At 39.7% G+C, this 10,735-nt stretch overlaps 1 protein-coding gene across 31 annotated transcripts in view; it reads right to left on the bottom strand.

The window, feature by feature from the left end:
* Positions 1 to 10,009, bottom strand: part of LOC109621340 (uncharacterized protein DDB_G0290587) — a 118,891-nt gene extending 108,882 nt beyond the window's left edge. For 5 of the 31 annotated variants that reach the window (XM_062849597.1, XM_062849604.1, XM_029870964.2 and 2 more), the window contains exon 1: positions 8,966 to 9,295. The gene's annotated coding sequence lies outside the window, so the exon portion shown is untranslated. Of the gene's footprint in view, positions 1 to 8,609; positions 9,296 to 9,795 lie in introns of those variants that run through there. The other 26 variants (XM_062849596.1, XM_029870963.2, XM_062849602.1 and 23 more) reach the window with 16 other exon arrangements.
* Positions 10,010 to 10,735: the final 726 nt, after the last annotated feature.

The raw sequence follows: 10,735 nt of genomic DNA, 5'->3' as shown, positions 1-10,735 counted from the left end.
TGTGCAAGAAAAAAAATGATGGTTTGCTATGATTTTCGACTGGTACATAAAGGACCCAAGTAGTAAGGCGTCGTCAAGCAAACTCGAGCTCATTGTTTATTGCAGAAGTGAGCCATCACGATCGCTGATTATGGAGGAGTTGAGCATACCAGTTCGCTCACAGCACCGGGACGCTGCGATCATGTGAAGCTCATGCTCGTTAAGCTCGCTCACAAGTCCAATGCCTGGTCGGGAGAGGGAATCGATCCCAGGTCCTCGGCGTGATAGTCTTGTGTTCTAACCACCACACCAGGTCCGCTCCACCGAATTATTTCCAGTGCTGCCATGATAAAATCAAAGCTAGTCATTCAAAGTTCCCCGATTTCATCGATCTTTCACTGGTACATCCCTATGTGAATAAAATCATTTTGAAATATACTGATGAATTCCTGGAGGAATATCTGAAGGAACCGCTTGAGCTATTCCTGAAGGAACTGCTGGAACACTTTTAGAAAGAATCCATGGAACAACTTGCAGAAATTTCTGAAATAATTCCAGGAATATTGAAGAAGTCTCTACAGATATTTCCGAAAATATCACTAAATAAATTTCCGAACGAATTTAAAAAAATATCTGAAGAAAATTTTAAATGAATTCCTGAAAGAGTTTCTGAAAAAAACAGGACTATTTTAAGAATTTTCTGGATTTTATGAAGAAATTCCAGGAGGAACGCATGAATAAACACTTGGAAACCCCTGGTGGAAGACCTAATAAAATTTCTTAAGGTATTTTTGGAAAAAAAAATCCTTACAAAAATCTATAAAAAATCTGTGGCACAAATTGTGAAGGAATCCTTGGAGAGTTTTCTGAGACTTTCCCAAGAAAGCCTTAAAGCAATTTATGTAAGAGAAATGTCCTGGAGGAATATCCAAAGAAATGTGAAGAAATCTTGGGAATTTCCTTTATCATCTCTTGTAGAATTCCAAAGCAATACTTGGCGAAAATTCTTTAAAAAGCTTCTGAGAAAATTTTGAAGGAGTTCTAAATTTCTGATTCCCAATGTATCCGTAAAGTCCATGTATTTTTGAGAAAGTTCATGGAAGGTTTTCTAGATGAATGCTTTGAAAAATTGAGATTTTTCTATTTCAATGAAAAAAATCTGAAGAATATCGTAGATGAATTTTTGGAACAATTTATGCAAGATTATTTTAAAGAAGTTCTTGAAGTATTTTCTAATGAAGCTATCCGTGCAAAACTTTCTAAAGGAGTTCTTGGATAAATTTCTGAAGGACATTCTAGAGTCTAAAAGTTTTGTGAAATTTCTTTCAGTTTTAGATGATTTTCGACCGGAATACTGATAGTGTACAGATGTTCGCTTTCTCGGTCTAGAGTCAATCTAAACGGCTAGTTTTGGTTGACCCTAGACCGAGAGAGCCAGCATCTGTTTTTGGTAATTGATTTTTTATTGGTAATTGATATTCATGGTGAGCACAATTTTTTCATATACCATATTCTATGGTTTCGTTTCAGAGCTTGAGCTTGATTGACCGCCCGTATATGCTACTCCAGTATCGCCAGACCAGCTACACTAACACAAGAAACCAATGAGATTATCTGCCGGGGACGAGCAGACATCTTCAGTGTGTGAGCGTTGGTGATCTTCGATTTTTAGGCGACAATGGCACCTGCCACGTCAGGTTGCAGGTCTATGTGCGGAAGAGGAAGGAAAAGATGTTTGCAATCGTTTGTACCCACATCAGACCTCTGCGTCTGCACAAACTCATGCGGATGTCGGAGTGTTGGTGGGATATGGATGGCACAGGGTTCACACATTGATGCGTGGATGCCAGGCGTAAGGTGTGAGCATAGTGCGATTATTATGTACTATGAAGCTAGAACGGCACAATTCGCTTGATTGCATAACTTGTAGGCGTCCCGAGCAGCACCATCTTAACAATTGAGTTGCATTTAAACTCCGAATACAAAATTTCGGCTTTGTTTCATAGAAATCACCAAATACCTCGTGTTTGACACCGATCCGTGGAGGCGGAGCTTACATATTCCTCACAAGTGATAAAACAGTCAGTTTGCATTAAATGTGCTATGTTACAGTCATGCAACATCTAATCCGGGTTTGTTTGTTCAGATTATGTTCCAAATTTGTTACGAAAAATTTGCGCGTCTTTTCATTTTGACAGTTTTCTAATTTGTGTCAAAAAAGGTGCTATGAAGTAATAGGGTACATTAGCAGCTTTTATGGTGTATTGAGCAGCATTTCTCTCATAGAGCGTTTGGTGTAGTATGTAAGGTGTTTCGTTAATACTTTTTGTGTCCATGGTTCGAGTCTGCATAAAATCTTTTTTTCCATTTTTTTATCATTCCCTCTCATTCAAGTTGTATAACGATTCAGAATCTGCGCTTTTTGGACTTCCAAGAAGAAGCAAATGTATTCTATCGTCTATAATACGAACAGTGAATAAATGACAATAAGGTTGCTGTTACTGGTTTTGAAACAAATCGTGTTGCTTGGGCTTATCTGATAGGTTGACATGGTACTGTAAAAGTTGGAAGGAAAGGAAACGGCTTTTCATCCATTTATGGTTCTAGCAATGGCTATGAGTTGTATATATATAAGAGAGGATAGTATAGAGAAAGTGGATAGAAAGGTACAATGCAGAAAGAAAGGGAAGGGCCAACAATTGAACCCAGGACCTTCTGCATATGAATCAGAAGCGGTAGCCACTAGACCACCAAGCCCGTAATAATAATCAGATATTTCCCAAATTTTAACTAAAAATAGGCAACTATTAGACCAACTTTCAGTAAAAATTTAAGAATATTAGATGTACCTTTCAAAAAGTTACATCTTGCTGACCATTTTTTGAAAGATAAAAACGTTGCCTTTCCTATCCTCTGTATTCTGCTCGTACAGAACAATCGTTGGAAAAACACAGCACAACCAGTTACCACGCGCTATCAGCGCTTGTCACGAATCCCATCACGAAGCGATCCCTGGAGGAATTTCTGAAGCAATTCGTAAAGGAATTCCAGGGTTAATACTCGGAGACATTTTCAAAAGAATCCCTGAAGGAATTTCTGCACTTTATGATTTTTTAAGAACATTTGGGACATAATAAATCAATAGTAAGTGGGACATATAAAATCATTGAAGGTGGGACTCGACTCTCCATAGCTTGAAAAAAAAACACCAACATGATCGAGCCATTTTTTTCTTTATCTAGACTTTTTTGTGCCTATTCCTTCACTGATGCTCCTTCTAGATATTTTCCCATGAATTCCATCTTTGGATTACTTCAGGAATGTCATCTGGTGATTCCTTCGAGAATTCTTGCTTCGAATTTATCCAGGAATTTCATTTGTGCATTTCTTTTGGGACTTCCTTCTGGAGATTCCTACACAAATTCAATCCAGTTATTCCATCCTGGAATCCAGTCCTTAAATTTGCACCTGAAATCTTGGATTTCTTCAAAAATCGCTGCTGAGGAATCCTCCAAGAAGGATGCCTTCTGTGGATTTCTCGAGATTCCTATATAGATTTCTGCTGGGGATTTCTCCAGAAAATACTTCAGACACTCTTCTAAGGATTCCTGTATGAGCTGATTCTGGGATCCAGGAATCAGGTTAAGCGGTTTCTTCAGGAATCCTGGCAAGACATCCTGGATGATTCTAAGAGGAGGATTTCTAGAAAAAAATATTCCTTTAAGATTCCCAAAACAGAACTTCTGCACGATTCCCATAAAGAATTCTCGAAAGATTTTCAGAAAGAATTCATGAAGGATTTCCGGAGACAATTTCAGGAAACCGTTCAAAAAGAACAACAGGAGAGCTGGCAGAAGGAACTTTTGGAGGATTTCCAAAAGAAACTGCTGAAGGATTTCCAAAAGGTACACCTGGAGGGTTCGCAAATGCAACTCCAGGAGGATTGCTAAAAGGAGCTGCTAGAGCAGTGGTGCTCATCCTGCGGCCCGCGGGCCGCATGCGGCCCTCCAAGCCTTGAGGTGCGGCCCGCGGAATACTTTTCGACGTACAAAAATTTTTGGACGATGTTTTGGAATAACTCGTTTAGTTTTCTAAGAAATCGAACAAAAAGTTTAGCTGAGTTTGTGTTAAACACAAATCAAATGTTTAAAAATACAAAAAGAACAATCTGTTCCGGTAAGTTTCGAACTCACGACTCCGAAATATTCCGGCGTCGTATAGCTAAGCCACAAAACCAGTCACGAAAAAAATAGTTCTGGTGCCACGGTGCCACTGTAGCTGAAATATCTCAAACAACTTTAGAAGAAATTCCTGGAGCAGCAAAATATATTCTGAAAACTACAAACAAGATTCCAGGATCAATTGCAGCAACGCCTGAGGAAAATCTGAACATTAATTTTGAAGCAACTTTTAAAGATAATTTTTAAGAAACTGACAAAAATAATTGTAAAGAATCTCAAGCCGAAATAATCCGGAGCATCTTTAGGATACATTTCGATAGCAGCATTCCTGGAGGCACTTTGGGAAATATTTATGAAACATTCTGGTTTATGTTGAAGTTCATAGGAAATTTCAAGATATTTTTAAAAGACTTTAATAAAAAATCTTTAGCTGCAACTCTAGAAGAGACTTATGCACTTATGGAATCTTCGAGAAACTTCAGGAAAATTTCTAGAGAAGCTTCAGGAAAAATCCGGAAGCTATTCTTGAAGAAATACTTGGATAAGATTCATGAAAAATTCGTGAAGTAACTTCAGAGCAACTCCAAATGTAAATCCAAGAAAAGTTCTTAGAGGCGTTCCTATGAAATTCTAGAAATACTAAAAGAAACTCCAGAAAATTTTCTGAATAAGCAATTTCAAGATAAGCCGATAAAGACATTGCTTGAAAATCTTCTGGACCAACTCCAGAATAAAGTTCAGAAGAAGATCCAGCATTTTTGGAGCGATTCAGAAGAAATTCATATAAAAGTTGTATGAGAAATTTCTGAAGTGGCTTCAAGGCAATCTAGGGGCGACTTCTAAATTGTTTGTTTAAATTTTAATTTGGAACTAAAACATTTTTCTAAAGCAAGCCTGTGAATCTAAATTGTGTTTTGTTTTTCTTAAAATACGAAAAAAAACTTAAAGTTCTGCTATAGTAGTTTACACAACAAGGTGCAGAATGACGATTTTTACAGCACGAGTCGTACATTTATCCAACGAGGCTTGCCGAGTTGGATAATTACGACGAGTGCTGTAAAAATCGTCATTTTGCACCGAGTTGCGTACAACGTTTTTTGCAAGTTCATAAATTACCGCATGAGGATAGTTTTAAACAAAACTTTCGCATCAAACTGCACACTGATGATCATAGTTATGTTTAAGAAAATCTGATCATAGCAGGTTATACTGTGCAGTTGTCACAATTTTTCAAAACTGCGTCCAGAAAGCATCAATAAGTTGATCAAAACTGAAAACAGTGCTGTAATGGTTCATTACGCAACGCAAATCAGTGATGTAATGAACCATTACAGCACTGTTAATTTGGTGTGGGAAAGTAGGCCTTTTCCTGTCAGATTTGCGTGAGGTAAAACAGCCTATTACGATGAGGAATTGCAAAAAATATATTGTAGAACCACAGTTATTAGTCAATTTTTGTTACTTAACGAAAAATAAAAACTACATGAAGTAAGTTTGACCCTTACACAAGTTCTGAACGGTTTAGATTTTCAATAAATGTGTTGTAAAATGGTTCTTTTTGTTGTTTTTGTTTATCGATATTCTATGCGGCCCGCCGGTCGATGTCGAACTGTAAATTTGGCCCGCGGTATCCTTCAGCCTGAGCACCACTGTAGCTAGAGGATTGGATCGTAAGTAGCGATTTCTAGCGGATTACTAGAAAAAACTCATGGAAAATGTTTGGATAGAATTCTTGGAGAGAACTCTGACAGATCCATGCAAAATTCCATAGACAGTTAAAGAAAGAATCCAGCGAAAACTCTTGGAAGTATTCAATATAGAAGCTCCAGAAGGACCTCTTGCGCGCATACCAAAACGGAAATTCCAAAAAGCACTTCTGAAGAAAAAAAAATCTTGGACGAGACCCAGAAGCATTTCCTGGAGGAATTCCAGAAGAAACACTTTGAACTGTAAAACAAATATTTTGGAATCCTTGGATAATTTCTGGAGAAACTCCAGTACGAACTCTTGGATGAATAACTTAGGAAATTTCAAAAGGAATTTCATAAATAATGGAAAAATTTCCGAATAAAATTTTGAAGGAATTATTATTATTAGCTTTATTAGGGAGATTTTCAGCCCGAGGCTGGTTCATCTCCAATTTGAAGGAATTATCGGAGGAACTTCTGAAGCATTTTCAACAATGTCATTGAGTCTTGAAAGCAAGGCTTGAGGAATTTCTGAGAGAAACTTTTGGATTAACCCTAGAATGAGTTCCTAAATTTGCTTTAAAGTTTCTGGTGGCTCTCCTTCAAGGAATTCTCGTAGAAACTTCAGGAGAAATTTAGAAAGGACGTTCAGGTTAATCCGAGAAGGAATTCCGGAAGAAGTCCCAGAGGTCAGAGATTTTTTTTCTAAATGTTCTCATTAAATTCCAATAGATTACCAAGCGAAATAACCTAGAGGAATCCGACAAGGAACCACTTGAGAAACCTAGAAGTAGTTCTGGAAAAATCCCAAGAGATTGAATAGAAAAAAATCCTGAAATTACCAACAGATATTCCAAAACAAACCTCATAAGCAATCCGTGTAGAAATACCAGGTAGAATCTCAGATAAATTCTGTCAAGAAATTCATTCCGTAAAGAAGGAAACATATCCTTTTTTGTTAAAATATCGAAATCGCCTTCAGGGAAGAGGTTCATTCTGGGAAGCGTTGTTTCAGCTAGGAATGGTGCGTCTAAGCAAACGCGATCGTACATTTCAACTACGAATCAATAAATACTTCTGTGGGTATTTCGGTAAGAATAGTAAGTCGTATATCTCCAAGAAATTTTCAATTAGAAAAGCTCTAAGACATTCTGGCGTTATTTCCTAAAATCCATTGATTTTTTTTCGAGATTTTTCTTTTTAATTGTTAAAAACTGTATTCATGTTCAGATTTACGGAAGCAAATCGGAAAAGAAGTTCTTGGAGTAAGTCCTAGGGAAATATCACAGGAAGAATTTTTTGAATAATCAAAATGTGGAATAAGAAAGAGGTATATCCATTAAATAATTACATGATCAAATAGTGTCTGTTTGTGGAGTGGACCTGGTGTGAAGGTCAAAGCATGTGACTATCAAGCCGAGGACCTGAAATCGAATCCCACTCCCGACACACTCACAAAATATGCGTTATTTCCTTCGGAAAGGAAGTAAAGCGTGGGTCCCGAAATGAATTAGCCTAGGCCTAAAAATCTCGTCAATACAGATAAAAAAAAACAAAAACAGTTTCCAACAGAAACTCTAATCTTCGGGATATTATAAGGAAAAATGAGAGAATCATACAAGACATTTCTGGAGAATCTTACAGGTGCTTATGTTTCGAAAGCCTGTTTATTGTCATTTAATGCATACATTTTAAGTTTTTGTCAATGTACTAAAAAGATAAGATATACAAAACGAGATCTGTGCAAAAACTGTTGTTTCGACCATTGAAATCGATTTGTGAAAATCCGCCCCTACGGTGTTCTAAAATAATGGTTTTAATAATTGCTTCACACTAGGCGCCCCTCCACCTTTTGCCGAAATTGGGAAAAAAAACCCTCCCTTGGCGCCACTTCTGTGCACGGGCCTGATTGCTTCAAAGATTTATATTTTTACAAAGTCATCAGCCATGAAAAAAGCTTACTTAAAAGATTTATAAATATATCCACTTATGTAGTTAAGGCAATACGTCGTGCCTTCTTCAACGCATTTGCTCCACTGCAAGAAAAAAAAACTGTTCTGGCTCACCATATGATAACACAAGCTCCCATTATTGCTACCGCCCGAGAGCGAGGCATTTGGAAAACGCTAAAGTGGTTTCGATTGAACGTTCTAGAGGCGTGCAGCTCGTAAGCTCTATGCATAAGGAAACCTGCCGAGTCAAGTCGATTTCAATCGGTCAGTCAGGATGTAGCAAGGCTGGCCGTAATTTGCCAAATCATCACATCATGAAAATTGGAACTCGATTAGGCGGTGATCAAGAATGATTGGATCCTCGATGTAATTCGGCTTGACGGCTACGGACGTTGGTGGTTCCAAATAAGTCATGCAAACACAGTAGCTTAATCAGATTCAGATATCGTCTCACACCTGCACAGAAACCGGCTACAGAACAAACGGAAAACACGTTCCTGGCGAGCTGACCCCATTGGTACTCGTCTCATCGTTGCGGAGAACATTTGAAACGGTCGTACCGAGAGAGTTACCAGTACCAGCCAGTACTGGTGGCGGAAACATCAGCATCGGACGACCTTCGCAAGCTGTAGCGACGATGAGCTTCTCGGAAATCCATCCATCGAACAACCAAACAAATATTACCACAACATTTTCGCCTTGTTTACTTTTCCGCAAAATTTGATGGCTACAGTAAATTTGAAGTCTTCGGGGCCATTGGCAAACTCCCTGTTTCACAACAGCTCTGCCAACCCCAACGGAATTCATACCTAGGTGCTAACTGCACCACGCACTGGCTGCGATCACCTTTGGTCCAACTCGATCACCAACGACGCAACAGTCATCCACCACCGCGCACTTTCATTTCTTCTCATGCACCACTGGAAATCGTTCCGAAGTATTCTCAGTATTGGTCCACTTTCACTAGCACTTAATCATAAGGCAGCAGCAATAGGCTTCAACGCTTCTGCTGCCGATAGTCTGAATCACCCACAACCCTACTCAAATTCAAATCACGTCCTTCACACGCATGTTCAGTTCACCCTACAACCGTTAGCCCCACGTGGAAATCGCGGCAGCGCTAAACCAAATTTCGAAAATGTTAATCCAACCCCTCAATACGAACTTCCAATAAAACACACCGATCCAATCGATCACTACACAAGAAAACGCAACGAGCGCTCGCGAACCGCGAATGCTAAACTGACGACGACGATCACAGGTTTGCACCTCGAAAGTGTGCTACTGAAGGCCTAGTGCTTGCGAGTGGACGTCGCCGATGCCGTCGCCGTCGGATGCTCAACCGCGAACCACCGAAGACACACAACAAAGCTGCACTACCCCGTTGTTGGGTGTCGCGCACTCATGGAAACCGAAGGGTGATCACGCAGCGATGCCAGATCTTTGATAAATTCTATAGGGATAGTTCAATGAATCCATGGTTTCGTTGACAACATCTGCAGGGAATTTGGATGTTCACAATGATCTATACGATTTGGTTTGAAAAATGCATAATTACCATCGAAGGATTTTCAAGTGGAATATCTGGCCTCACTAGTGATCACACTCGTTCAGTACTGCATCCCTACGATCACTAATCGTCGACACCCCGATAAGGTCTTTTATCGTGTTTTATTGCAATCAGTCCATATTAATTCCACGGTTTAAACATAGTGAGACCCCTCGATCCCCAACAAAAGAAACACAATCAAACCCCTTCAAGTCAGAGGAATGCACCGCGACGACTAGTTTCTGGTTGTTTCACGGGGCTTCTGATCTAGCACCCTTCATACTAGCAATGCAGCGTGCACTTGATCGCGCATAAACTCCGAGAGCCGAACGCCCGCTCTCCCAACCCAAACACACTATACGATCACTAAGGTAAAGAACGCAGCCATACGCCGGCAAACGACGACGGGGTGTCGTATCGGTGGTCGGCGCCTTCGCTTTACACACCTTACTCTGATCAATCGGACACTCACGGCGACGACTAGGTACGAAAATATCGGCGGCGTTGTTCCTCCTGTTTGGATGCAGCAATAAGCACACCGAGCTGAGTGCGTATCTCTCATACACACCTTCACCAAACAAACCACTTGGCGGATCGCGCAAACGACCTTCTTCCAGCGAGTTAGCACTTGGTACTGAATCGGCGCGATCCGATCGCGCAATGTTTTATTTCTTTTGCCGATTGGCGGCGAGTGGTTTTCGTCGAGTGGTTTAGATTGGGTGCGCGGGCGAGCGTGCACGCGTGCCCCGGTGCGGTGTCTTCAACCCCTAACCGTGCGGAGAAGCTCTGGATTTACGGTTGGACTAAAGCCTGATAGGGGCTCCCGTTGTTGCATAGTGGGAATTTGTGGGAGTATGAAGATCAAAATTCCACAAGCGTGAACATTCATGAAATCGTAGTTAGGGTTTTATTTTTTTGGTAACACAGCATGTTGAAGATACAATAACATGTTTAAAGTTATGGTTTAGTTATATATATATTTTTTTATTTTCACATGTTTTTTTTTTATTTGTTGATATAATTGTTTTTTTTTTTACTTATTCGTTTATTTGGAAGGCTCGGGCGCCTCTTGATATAATTGTTATGGTGAATCATTAATCAGCTGCGCAAAAATTAATCCTGAATGACTTCCTAAAGAAATTCCCGGAAAAAATTCTAGAGGAAATTCCTGGTGGAACTTTTAAAGGATTTTCCGAATAAACTCTTAAAGTAATTCCAGGAGGAACTCGTACAGGCATTCCTGTAGGTACACCTAGAGGATTTCCCTAGAGGATGAACTCCTAAACGAATTCCCAAAAAACATCTTGAAGGAACGTTTGGAGAACCCAAGTAACCAAAAGTTCCGCTTCCCATGACAAAATGCACTTTCAAGTTCCGCGAAGTTCA

This window comes from Aedes albopictus, chromosome 2 (genome assembly GCF_035046485.1).
Source record: "Aedes albopictus strain Foshan chromosome 2, AalbF5, whole genome shotgun sequence".
Classification (NCBI taxonomy): domain Eukaryota; kingdom Metazoa; phylum Arthropoda; class Insecta; order Diptera; family Culicidae; genus Aedes; species Aedes albopictus.
Note: the sequence above shows the minus strand (reverse complement) of the source record. Positions and strands in the feature narration are given on the sequence as shown.